Here is a 13,923-nt window from a genome sequence, read left to right as displayed (position 1 = left end):
AGCTTAGCATACAACTCATGATCCCTCAACGTCTGCAACACGATCCTCAAATGCTCCTCATGCTCCTCCTTAGTCTTAGAGTAGACTAAGATGTCATCGATAAATACCACCATAAACTGGTCCAAAAACTGTCTGAAGATTCTGTTCATCAAATCCATAAACACTGCCGGCGCATTAGACAATCCAAACGGCATCACCACATACTCATAATGGCCATACCTCGACGTGAAAGCTGTCTTTGGTATGTCCACCTCTCTAATCTTCACCTGATGGTACCCCGACCTCAAATCAATCTTAGAAAAGACTGTTGCACCACTCAACTGATCAAACAGGTCATCTATCCTTGGCAAAGGATACTTGTTCTTTATCATCACTCGGTTCAGCTCTCTGTAGTCTATGCACAACCTCAAGCTTCCATCTTTCTTCTTCACGAAAAGAACTGGTGCTCCCCACGGCGATACACTTGGTCTAATGTATCCCTTCTCTATTAGATCATCCAACTGCTTCCTAAGCTCATCCATCTCCTTAGAACCCATACGGTACGGTGCCTTAGAGATTGGCCCCGTCCCTGGCTTCAACTCAACGGTGAAATCTATCTCCCTCTTCGGTGGCAACCCCGGAATATCCTCTGGAAAAACATCTGCAAACTCTCCCACCACTGATATCTCATCAACTGTCGGACTCTCTATCCGGTCATCTCTCACATGGCACAAGATCAAAGGACATCCCTTCCTCAGATACGACTTCAAGGTCACTGCTGCAATCAACTTAACTTTGGGTTTGACTAGAAACCCACGATAAGACACACTAACACCCTTAGGACCTCTTAAAGACACTTTCTTTTGATGACAGTCTATCCTAGCTTTATACTTTCCCAACCAATCCATCCCAACTATCATCTCAAAACCGTTAAAAGGAAACTCTAGCAAGTCTACAGGGAAATCGACTTGCCCAACTATCAAAGATACATCCCTGAACAATCTCCCACATGATACAGACTCACCCGAAGGTATGAAAACTTGCTCACTAACAGACTCATATACTCTCAAACCCAACTGTTTAACATGACTCGAAGATACAAACGACTGAGAAGCCCCCGAATCAAACAAAACAAAGGTAGGAATACCATTAACAAGGAATGTACCGGTGATAACGTGCGCATCTTCCTCAGCTGCTTTCTTCTCCATCATGAATAACTTGCCACTCGGTCTTCCTCGCCCACCTCCCGGACAAGATCTTGGTGAAGTAGTCGGCTTAGCACCCGACCCTTGATTGTTGTTGTTGTTCGTTGGTGGTTTCTGATAAGAATTACCGCCGTTGTGGTTGCCTCCACTCTGATAGCTCTGACTTCCTCGGTTTGGCCATGATCCAGCCGGTCTGTTGCTCGCGAAGCTCTGCGCAGGTCTCTGGAACGATCCCGGTGCACTTGTGCACTCATGTCTCTTGTGGCCTACACCACCACAGCCATAGCAGGTCACTCCCCAACTATTACTCACACTTCCACGACCACGCCCAAAGGAAGCCCCAACACTGAACCCAGACCCAGAAGAAAATCCCTTAGACTGATTGTGGTTGCCTTTCTTGTGATTAGATTGGCCACCACCCTCGCTCTCAGACTTCCTCTTCTCACCACCTAACCTCTCCTGAGCCATCTCCACCAACCTCTCAGCTCTCTCAGCCCTCTCATAAGCTTCCTTAACATCAGTAAGGACCCCACGGGTAACTTATCCATAATTTTAGTGGTCAACCCTCTCTCAAACCTCAATGCCAGATTCTCCTCATTCAAACCCATATCCTCGATACCTAGACTTCTCATTGAACGACTGTAGTACTCGGCCACGGACATCTCGGCGAGTCATCTTAAAACTGTCAAACTCTTCCCTCAACTTACTCCTCACATGTTCCGGTACAAACTCCTTCTTCACAGCCCTACGAAACTCCTCCCAAGGTATAGCAGGTAAGCCTTGGTTTGTATACAGCTCCTTAGCACTCACTTTCACTGAATCCCACCACTTACCAGCTGCCTCCCTCAGATAGAATGCAGCCTGCTCCACTCTCATCTCATCAGGACAGTGAACCAGATCTAGTATGTTCTCCATCTCCCTCAGCCAACTATCAAGAAGATTTGGCTCCCCAACTCCCTTATACTCTTTTGGGTTAAACCTCGAAATATAGAGGCTGATTTTAGAGTGATCAACCTCCTTCTCCTTATCCTTATTCTTATCCTCATTCACTTTCTTTAGGGTCTCAGTAAGAGCATCCTGGTGCTCTAACATCTTAACGATGTCATCCGTGGTCATAAGCTCAGCTCTCGCATACAAAGCAGTTCTCTTGGGCGGCATCTTGAAACTATTCATATATAAGAAAGGGTAGATATGAACACACATACTAAACTTCAAAACACGAAAACACGCCACCCAGGACCTACTCGATCGAGTTCCCAAACCCACTCGATCGAGTTACTCGATCGAGTGCCCAACATACTCGATCGAGTACCCAAACATCAGACCCCTAACAGACCTTCTGATCTCTTACCTACTCGACCGAGTAGCTAGATCGAGTGACCCCCTACTCGATCGAGTACCCCTAGTTACTCGATCGAGTACCCAAAAACACGATTCTGGACTCAAAATCGTCAAAAACCCACCCGATCGAGTCAGTCCCACTCGATCGAGTCATGCTAATTCAGAAACGCTACCCGCATGCTATATCATATGCTAACATACTAAACTTTATAAAACACATTATATCATGATAAACATGCTACGCATCTTTTCTACTATCTACGAGATCATTTCATCATGCCATTAAATGCCACATTGTAAAACATTCAACATGCTATCATCTCATCAACAAGTTTCCACATATCACCCTTTTCTTTCACATGCTCAACTTTCTAATTCAACACCCAACAATTAACACATTTCATCACATCCTTACGCAAGTTAACGAAACACACATACGACTCGACAAACACTTCCCCCATGTGACCGGTTCAAAGTTGTAGGACGACCCCCGCGACTTTAGGACGTCTCCCAAGCCTTTGCACTAGCTCCTACAACTTTTACCCCGGGTTCATTTTAATTGGCTTCCTATGTTCATTAGGTTCATTGGTTACAGGTTTCAGGATCGTCGCTCTGATACCATTTGTAACACCCCCATACTCCAAGTGCCTTACCAGGACCACTCAGGTATGAAGACATTACCATCTCGGTTACCCGAGGCAATGATAATCAAACAACAATGAAGAAACAACGTTTATTATAAATAATTTAGCGAATAGTTACAATCCTCAAAACCAAACCAAAAGTACGATACATTGTTCTCAAATGACTGTTCTAACTGAAATGTAAATAAACTAAAAGCTACAGCGGAAGACTCCTATCATCATGTCGTGGCATCCCAGCTATCCCAGTACTCATCTCAATACCTGCTCAATATCTGCTCACCATCTCCGAATGGATCACCGCAGGTTTACAAAACAACACCGGGGTTAGTACTAATCACACAATTCATATGAATAACAACGATAAGATAAACAGACAGCTTAACTGTCACACACAACACACGACCAACCAATTCCCATCATCTCAATCTTGACATCCACTTTGGACCAGCCCGCCATGGGGGACCGCAGCCGTACCCACCAAATCCCCGCTCCACATAGTGAGCGATAACCCTGTCCATTAATGTGCACATCCCTTCTGTGGCGGGTTCCACAGAAGGCGAAACTAGGGCGTGAAGCCACTCCCGCAAGTGACCCCACTCAGCCGAGGCCACGCCTCGCGAACCATCAACAACGATCAAACCACAATCACAATACAATTATTATATCAAACAACCAAATACAATACATCAACCAATATCCCAATTTTGGGACTAATACTGAGTAGGAAATCCTACCTGGTATGCACACAATCGACGGTCTCTCTTTCACTTTGAGTCAAAAAGCCTCTTCTATGAACCCTCCTCCTATCATACAACACATAGAGGCTACCACATCACATACTACACATAAAACCCCCAATCTCTAAATTAGGGTTTAACCAATTCAAAGGAAATACAATAAAAAGGGTACATAGATCTTACCCTCGACGCAAGGAACTCAACGATACGAACACCGACAAGAACTGACCGTCTGAACTCCGGGAATTGCTAAGAATGCGATTACGAAGATGAACTTGTTTGCTTTCTCTCTTAAACAGGATTTTAGGTTTTGTAAAAGTGGTTTAGAATAATGACGACGAAGCTTAAATACCTTAATCGCATAATTAACAAAACCCGAGAAAACTCCCCGTAAAACCGGACACTCGATCGAGTACCCAAGGTACTCGATCGAGTACCCCCTTACTCGATCGAGTACCCCAGCTACTCGATCGAGTACCCAACAGGTCAGAAACTATTTTATTTCGCAACTTACCCTTACTCGACAGAGTAAGGCCTACTCGATAGAGTACCCCAAGACTTATAAATACGGAGTATTACACCTAACCTTCTTGATAACTGGCATAGAGAGATGGAGAACATACTAGATTTGGTTCACTGTCCTGATGAGATGAGAGTAGAACAAGCTGCGTTCTACCTGAGGGAGGCAGCTGGGAAGTGGTGGGATACGGTGAAGGTGACTGCTAAGGAGTTATATGCGAACCAAGGTTTACCTGCTATACCTTGGGAAGACTTTCGTAAGGCTATGAGAAAAGAGTTCGTACCGGAGCATGTGAGGAGTAAGTTGAGAGAGGAGTTCGATGGGTTTAAGATGACATCTGACATGTCTGTGGCCAAGTACTATAGGCGATTTAATGAGAAGTCCGGGTATCTTGAGGATATGGGTTTGAGTGAGGAGAGAATCGGCGAGGTTTGAGAGGGGGTTGACCCCTAAGATCATGGACAAGTTACCCGTGGGAGTCCTTACTGATGTTAAGGAAGCTGATGCGAGGGCTGGGAGAGCTGAGAGGTTGGTGGAGATGGCTCAGGAGAGAGTGAGCGAGAAAAGAAAGGCTGAGAGCGAGGGTGGAGGCCAATCTAGTCACCAGAAAGGCAACCACAATCAAGCAAAGGGGTTTTCTTAAGGGTCGGATTCGATCTTGGGGCTTCCTTTGGGCGTGGAAGTGTTAGTGGTAGTTGGGGAGTGATCTGCTATAGTTGTGGTGGTGTAGGCCACAAGAGACATGAGTGCACAAGTGCACTGGAACTTTCCGGAGACCTGCGCAGCTATGCGAGCAATAGACCGACCGGATCATGGGCAAACCGGGAAGTCGAGCTATCGAGTGGAGGTAACCGCAACGGCGGTAATTCTTATCGGAAACCACCGACGAACAACAACAATCAAGGGTCGGGTGCTAAGCCGACCACATCAGCCAAAGACCTTTGTCCCGGGAGGTGGACAAGACCGATGGAAAGTCATTCATGATGGAAAAGAAAGCGGTGAAGATGATGCACACGTTATCACCTAGTACTTTTCTTATTAACGGTATTCATACCTTTGTTTTGTTTGATTCGGGGGCGTCTCGGTCGTTTGTATCTTCGAGTCATGTTAAACGGTTGGGTTTGAGGGTATATGAGTCTATTAGTGAGGAAGTTTTTATACCTTCGGGTGAGTCTGTAACATGTGGGAGGTTATATAGGGATGTACCTATGATAGTTGGGCAAGTTGATCTACCCGTAGACTTGCTAGAGTTTCCTTTTAGCGGTTTTGAGATGATAGTTGGGATGGATTGGTTGGGAAAGTATAAAGCTAAGATAGACTATCATCAAAAGAAAGTGTCTTTAAGAGGTCCTAAGGGTGTTAGTGTGTCTTATCGTGGGTTTTGGTCAAACCCAAAGTTAAGTTGATTGCATTTTTACTTTTTGAAGTCTTATCCGAGGAAGGGATGTCCTTTGATCTTGTGCCATGTGAGAGATGACCGATAGAGAGTCCGACGGTTGATCGGATACCGGTGGTGGGAGAGTTTGAGGATGTGTTTCCTGAGGAGATTCCGGGTTGCCACCGAAGAGAGAGATAGATTTCACGTTGAGTTGAAACCGGACGGGGCCAATCTCTAAGGCACCGTCACTGGATGGGTCCTAAGGAGATGGAGGAGCTTAGGAAGCGATTAGATGATCGATAGAGAAGGGATACATTAGACCAAGTGTATCGCCGTGGGGAGCACCAGTCCTTTTTGTGAAGAAGAAAGATGGGAGTTTGAGGTTGTGCATAGATTATAGAGAGCTGAACCGAGTGACAGTGAAGAACAAGTATCCTTTGCCAAGGATAGATGACTTGTTTGATCAGTTGAGTGGTGCATCAGTCTTTTCCAAGATTGATTTGAGGTCGGGGTACCATCAGGTGAAGATTAGAGAGGTGGACATACCAAAGACAGCTTTCACGTCGAGGTATGGCCATTATGAGTATGTGGTGATGCCGTTTGGGTTATCTAATACACCGACAGTCTTTATGGATTTGATGAATAGGATCTTCAAACAGTTTTTGGATAAGTTTGTGGTGGTGTTTATCGATGACATCTTAGTCTACTCCAAGACTAAGGAGGAGCATGAGGAGCATCTGAGGATTGTGTTGCAGACTTTGAGGGAGCATGAGTTGTATGCTAAACTGTCCAAGTGCGAGTTCTGGTTAGAGAAAGTTGCTTTTCTGGGGCATGTGATCTCTAAGGAAGGAGTAGATGTGGATCCGGCGAAGATTGAGGCAGTGACAAAGTGGGAAGCACCAAAGAATGTTCTTTGAGATCGGGAGTTTTCTGGTTTAGTGGGTACTACAGACGGTTTGTGAAAGATTTCTCCAAGATAGCTAGACCTATGACAGCGTTGATGAGAAAAGAGAACAGGTTTCGTTGGGATGAGAGTTGTGAGACGGCGTTCCAAACATTAAAGGAGCGTTTGACCACAGCTCCTATCTTAGCATTGCCTGAAGGGATCGAGAACTTTGAGGTTTATACAGATGCCTCAAAGAATGGGTTGGGATGTGTGTTGATGCAGAACGGTAAAGTGATTGCTTATGCTTCTAGGCAATTGAAGCCTTATGAGGAGAACTACCTTACTCATGATCTGGAGTGGGGTGCAGTGGTGTTTGCTCTCAAGATATGGAGACATTACCTTTATGGAGCAATCTTTAAGGTATTTTCTGATCACAAAAGTCTCAAGTATATTTTCACTCAAAAGGAGTTGAACATGAGACAGAGGAGGTGGATGAAGCTGATTGGCGACTATGACATGGAAATTATCTACCATGAAGGGAAGGCCAATGTTGTTGCAGATGCTTTGAGTAGGAAGAGTGTACATTCTTTGTGTACAACTCTATCTTTGATGAGGTTGAGAGACGAGGTAGTGAAGTTTGGTATACATATGATGCAGAGAGGAGATGCTGTGGGAGATTTGACAGTACAGCCTGATCTTTATGAGGATATTCGTGGTAAACAGGCTTTGGATCCTAAGATGGTTGAGTGGAGAGAGTCGGGAGTAGAGAAAGGGACAAAGTGTCTCGATTCTCCATTCACACAGATGGTAGTTTGAGGTTCGATGGTAGGTGGTGTGTCCCTAATGATGAGGAGCTGAAAAAGACAATCATGACAGAGGCACATTGTACACCATATTCAGTACATCCAGGTAGTGACAAGCTATACAAGGATTTGAAGAACATGTTTTGGTGGCCTGGGATGAAGAAAGAAACAGCAGAGTTTGTGGCCCGTTGTTTGACATGCCAGAAAGTTAATGGGGAACAACGACGACCACAAGGTAAGATTCAGTCTTTAGAGGTACCTGAGTGGAAGTGGGAGTCCATTTCTATGGATTTTATCGTGGGTTTGCCAAAGAGTCAACATGGTAACAACATGATTTGGGTAATAGTGGATCGACTGACAAAGTCAGCTCACTTTGTTCCAATGAAAAATACATGGACTAAAGCACAATTGGCTATGGCCTATCGAAAGAACGTGCTTAAGTTACATGGAGTCCCTAAGGACATAGTGTCTGACAGAGATGCGAGATTTATATCAAGGTTGTGGAAAGAGTTGCAGGAATCGTTGGGAACAACTTTGAAGATGAGTACAACATTTCATCCTGCGACAGACGGTCAGACTGAGAGAACGATCAAAACTTTTGAGGATATGTTACGAGCTTGTGTGATGGACTTTGGTGGTAGCTGGGAACAGAGGCTGGATTTGATAGAGTTTTCTTACAACAACAGCTACCACACTAGTATTGGTATGGCACCGTTTGAGGCTTTGTATGGGAGGAGACGTAGGAGTCCGATTTGTTGGGACGATAGTGCTGAGGCAGTGGTTTTAGGGCCAGAGATGGTGCATGAGATGGTGGAACAGATTAAGATGATCAGGGAACGGATGAGAGCAGCTCAGGATAGACAAAAGAGCTATGCAGATCTACATCGCCGAGATTTAGAGTTTCAGGTTGGGGACAAGGTTCTTCTGAAAGTGTCTCCTATGCGTGGGGTAATGAGATTTGGGAAGAAAGGCAAGCTGAGTCAGAAGTTTATCGGGCCTTATGAGATCTTAGAGCGAGTTGGGGAAGTTGCATATCGTCTGGCTTTACCAGCTGCGTTAGACAGAGTGCATAATGTGTTTCATGTATCGCAGCTGCGGAAGTATGTGAGTGATCCGTCACATGTGTTAGAGGCAGAGAACTTAGAGCTAGATGAGTCCTTATCATATCTTGAGGTGCCTAAGCAGATTCTTGACCGAAAGGTTAGGAAGACTAGGAGTGGTGAGACAGTGTTGCTTAAGATCCTTTGGTCTAACCACGAGACTAAGGAAGCTACATGGGAACCAGAGGAAGCTATGAAAGAGCGTTACCCTTTCCTGTTTGATCAGGTATGTATGGTTACAGGGACGTAACCTTGTTTCTTTTAGGGGGGTAGGAGATGATCGCGAAGAGTTTTTAAGAGTTTTTGTACCCTTTTGTATGTTGTGTCGGTATGGTTGTCGGGATGAGTTTGGGTTAGTAACATGTTTTATGTTGAGTTTTGTTTTGGTTGTTGAGTCGGGAGTGTTGTGGGTGTATCTTTGTTTTGTGGTGGTTTGAACTTCGGGGACGAAGTTCCTTTTAAGGAGGGAAGACTGTAATACTCCGTATTTATGAGTCTCCGGGTACTCTATCGAGTAGGCCTTACTCGTCGAGTAAGGGTGAGTTGCGTTTTAAAATAGTTTCGACCTGTTGGGTACTCGATCGAGTGGGATACTCGATCGAGTAAGGGGGCACTCGATCGAGTACCTTAGCTACTCGATCGAGTAGCCGGTTTACGGGGAGTTATTTCTCGGGTTTTGTTAATTATGCGATTAAGGTATATAATCTTTTCCGTCATTGTTCTAAACACTTTTCAAAACCTAAATTACTGTCAAGAGAGAAAGCAAAGTACGCTCTTCACTTTAATCGCATTGTTAGCAAATCCCGGAGTTTGGAAGGTCGGTTTTCATCGTTCTTTTTACCGTTGAGATCCTTGCGTCGAGGGTAAGACCTATGTACCGTTTTTATGGTATTTCCTTTAAGTTTTTTAAACCCTAATATGAGAATTTGGGGGTTTTGTGTAAATTGTGATTTGGTTGTGTTTATGTGTTTGTATGATAGGAGGAGGTTTTGTAGAAGAGGCTTTTTGATACAGCTGTTGAGACCGTCTGATAGTTGTATTTTCCAGGTAGGATTTCCTACTCAGTATTAGTCCCATAATGTGATGTTGATGTGTTGTGGTTGATTGAATAATATAGTAATTGTATTGTGACGGTTTGTTGATTGTGATTGTTTGTCTCTGGCTCTCGAGGCGTGTCCTCGGCTGAGTGGGGTCACTTGCGGGAGTGGCTTCACGCCCTAGTTTCGCCCTTCGTGGAACCCGCCACGGAAGGGGATGTGCACATTAATGGACAGGGTTATCGCTCATTATGAGGAGCGGGGATTTGGTGGGTACGGTTGCGGTCCCCCACTGGTAGGGCTGGTCCAGTGGACAGTCGGTGATTGAGATTGATGGGACTGATGTGATTGTGTGTGTGACGGTGTGAGATATCTGTTTATCGTATTGTTGATATATATATATATATATATATATATATATATAGATTGTGTGATTAGTACTGACCTCGTGTTGTTGTTTGTAAAACCTGCGGTGATCCATTCGGGGATGGTGAGCAGTAATTGAGCAGGTTTGAGTTGAGTCACATGGGATTGCTGGGATGTGCCACTGTCGATGATAGAAGTCTTCCGCTGTAGCTTAGTCGTTTAATAAACTTTACATTTAGTTGATTAGACAGTTGGTTTGAGAACTTGTACCCGTATTTTGGGATTTGGCTTCATTTGTACTTTTCACTAAAGTTATACTATTAAATGTTGTTTCGTTATTGTCTTATGATTATCATGCCTTGGGTAACCGAGATGGTAGTATCCTTATACCTGAGTGGTCTTGGTAAAGCACTTGGAGTATGGGGGTGTTACACCATTGATAGCCTAAACTCTCGACTTTCCAACATGGAGAACCCGTTTGCTCCTCTCAAGATGAAAAGTTTCCAGACAAACCCTCAACCTAATAGTCCTAAATCAAAAAGTGAGAAATGTATCTCTAGTTCTTCTCATCCAAGAATCAAAATCAACAAAGGCAACCTCATGGAGCCTTCGCCAAAGAAACCTAACAACTCTCCAAGATCACTCACAAAGGATTTCGACAAGAAGGATACACCCCCTAGGGAATTTTACCAACATTGGTATTACATACACGGATGCCCTTCATAGACTCATGGAGCGACGAATATTGAAGCCTATCGGTCCCTACACCAGATCCAGAAAAGAAGTCTAGGTTCTGGGATGAGAATGCTTATTGCAAATATCACAGGGGCAAAGGACACGATACTGAGATGTGCTATAAGCTCAAGCATGTGATTCAGGATATGATCGAAAGCGGGAAATTGTCCCCCTCAACCTTTAACTCACACGACAAGTTAGGCAAACCTCATAGATATGCCACTTACCATAAAACGTTTCTTGACTATTATCCTTCCAGTTTTCCCAATGATGAGGATCAGGTGCTTAAATGGGTGAATGCTCAAAGCCGGATGTCGAAGCCAGTTGCTGGAAGAAAAAATGTTCAAGCATGGGCCGATTATTACGAGTCAAGATCTAAGATCGAGTCAAAGTCCGGGTCCGAGTCCGAGTCTTAGGCTTTCTTTCCCCAATTGTTCTAGTATATTTCTTCGTGCCCATTTTCATTCCTAGTGACAACCTGGGGGCTGTCCCACGAGTCACATGTCTTTTCGAGTCTATTCATTTCAATAAAAATACAATTCTCAATCCACATATTCTTCATATCTCTTCCTTTACCATTTCCTGTAACAACAAGAATTGATTTGAGATATTTTAAAACAAACAACAACACATGACAGTCAACATGAGTACACTTAAATGATGTTCCGTTCTAAGTGTAGAGGACCTGAAACTCCGCATTATTTTCTTACCTATTCCATGTCTGGCAATAAAAACCTTTCTATACCCCAGTTTACTACGAGAATATCTCAAAAGATTCTAGGACAAATTCAGACCGTCTCCCTCATTGGTGATCCATAACGGAAGGCAAGCCCATTCCCCATAATAAACAACCTGTTTACAAAAAAAAGACCAACCCATTTCGCATCAAAAGGTGCTAGTATGACCCAAATCCATGGTAGCAAACAAAATCCAAGACGGTACGAGCCATGATCAAAGACAAAAGCTCAATCAAGAGAAATGACCAAAATCAATATCCAAGGAAAAAGAGTCAAAAGAACAAGGCTCAATCCAACAATGTCAATATCCAAAGTCAAAGTTATCTTCAAAAAAAAAGACCTCAATCAAAAAATTAGAGCAAAAAGCCGAGATATATTCTAGACCAAAAATCTGAGTCTGAATCAAGAATAAGGCCGAAATCAAGCGCCGAAAAAGAATTCAAATATCAAATGCCAAGTCAACAACCGAACCTGAAGTAGAAGATGCCAATGGTCAGCTAGCACCCTCACTTAGCCTTTCACACATCGTACACCCTAAGTCCTTCTCGAGACCGTTACAGGGAGATAGTTAGGAATTTTGAGAATTCTCTCAAGCTCGTCAAATATACCCATACTTTAGGGCCAAGACATGGAAACTTGATCCCACATCAATTAACCTACCTTTATGTGCTCAGGCTACATCAAGCCAAGAGACTCCATTTCCAAGCCACATTACAAGCCATAATCCCATATAGCCTTAACTCCACAAAATCAAGCTCCAGAGATTTGCTCATCAAAGCCTCTTATTTCCAAGCTCCACATTCCAAACATCCAATCTAGTTTCACCTTGACCCATACACGGAGTCTTCAAATACTTTGCTACCTAGGACAGGACATAACCATATCATCCTTAGGGTCCAGTTTTAGGTGTGCTCACATGACAAGGAATTTTTTTACAAAATTAGTTATACCTCTTTGGTCTATGATCAGAGGGAGTTATCTCAAATCAATTCTTCGAGTCATCAAAGGAAAATACTCTCCTGACCCATGCACTTTAAGGTCCTAACAACATAGCTTAGGCACACACTTGAACTACGAGCGTGGCTTGATTTCACCTCTTCAGGTGGATACGTAGGCAGTCCTTTCTTACACAAGAAAGATACAACCACAACACCCAAACAAAATTAACCAAACCCCAGAACTACGATCTTGTTTGATTTTACTTCACGTGCATACGTAGGCAATCCTTAAGGACACAACCATCCCAAATTTCAACCTCAATTATCAACTTTCAACCTCAATTATCAACTTTCCACCTCAATTATCAAGCATCCCAATTTTCAACCTTCCAACCTCAATTTCCGTTTACACCTCTATACTGGGGGCTCCTTATTGTCGCCCAGAATCCTTTTTTACCAAATTCCAGAGTCATCTTCTCATCTTGGGGGCTTCTCTTCCGAGATGCCACCCTTCCTTAATTCCTCTCTTATTTTAAGTCAAGTTAGTACTCGGTCCGGACAATGACAAAGGTCTTAGATCAGTTCTCCAAGTTATCGTGCCTCAAGAGGGATCTCTTTTACAGCAAATGGTGGCGAAAGATATCCAAGTAGACAGCTGATATGTGCCTCATGCCTTGCCTTTATATGCCTTCATCATTCTTGCAATTATTCTACCTTTGGAACTGATACGCAACACTTGGCTAGGGGTTGCGCATACTTAAGCAAAGTCTGTCAAAGTTATCCCTGTGTCACGTCAAACCTAAGTTAGTGTCGCATCAGTCCAAGCTAAGTCTATATTTCACGTCCGTATAAGGTCTTTGTCACGTCAAGTCCTATGTCTAAAGCCCATTGAATATGCATAACGCATTACAAATGACAAATTTCTTTAAACAAGTTTTAAACAACTTTTATAAGGAAACAACTTTTGCAAAACCTATGTGTTTCCTCATTCGAGGTCCATGTGATAATTGCTTACGTGCATATATTAGATTGCATTCTTGTGTGGCTACTAACCATGCAGGTAAGTATCAGAAGCAATACTTTATCAATACATTCGCTTGCAACAACGAGCGAATATTCTCTGACAGGTGTTTCGACACACCTCAGTTATATTCCCCCAGCGAGAGTTCCGGACAGCCAATTGTCCCTCTCAACACGTGGAGTTCAGCCTCAATCTCGAGTTTTGCCGAAGTTTGTTTGAAGACCGACCCAAGCAGATTTCTCCCAGCGAGAGTTCCGGACAGCCAATTGTTCCTCTCAACACGTGGAGTTCAACCTCAATCTCGAGTTTTGCCGAAGTTTGTTTGAATACCGACCCAAGCAGATTTCTCCCAGCGAGAGTTTCGGACAGCCAATCGTCCCTCTCAACACGTGGAGTTCAGCACCAACCTCAAGTCTTACCGAAGTTTGTTTGAAAACCGACCCGAGCAGATTTCCCCAGCAGTTCCTGCCGACGTCCTGCTGCCCTTCGATATCAC

The sequence above is a fragment of the Silene latifolia genome, chromosome X (genome assembly GCF_048544455.1).
Source record: "Silene latifolia isolate original U9 population chromosome X, ASM4854445v1, whole genome shotgun sequence".
Taxonomy (NCBI): domain Eukaryota; kingdom Viridiplantae; phylum Streptophyta; class Magnoliopsida; order Caryophyllales; family Caryophyllaceae; genus Silene; species Silene latifolia.
The sequence above is the reverse complement of the archived record's forward strand: the minus strand, read 5'-3'. Positions refer to the sequence as shown.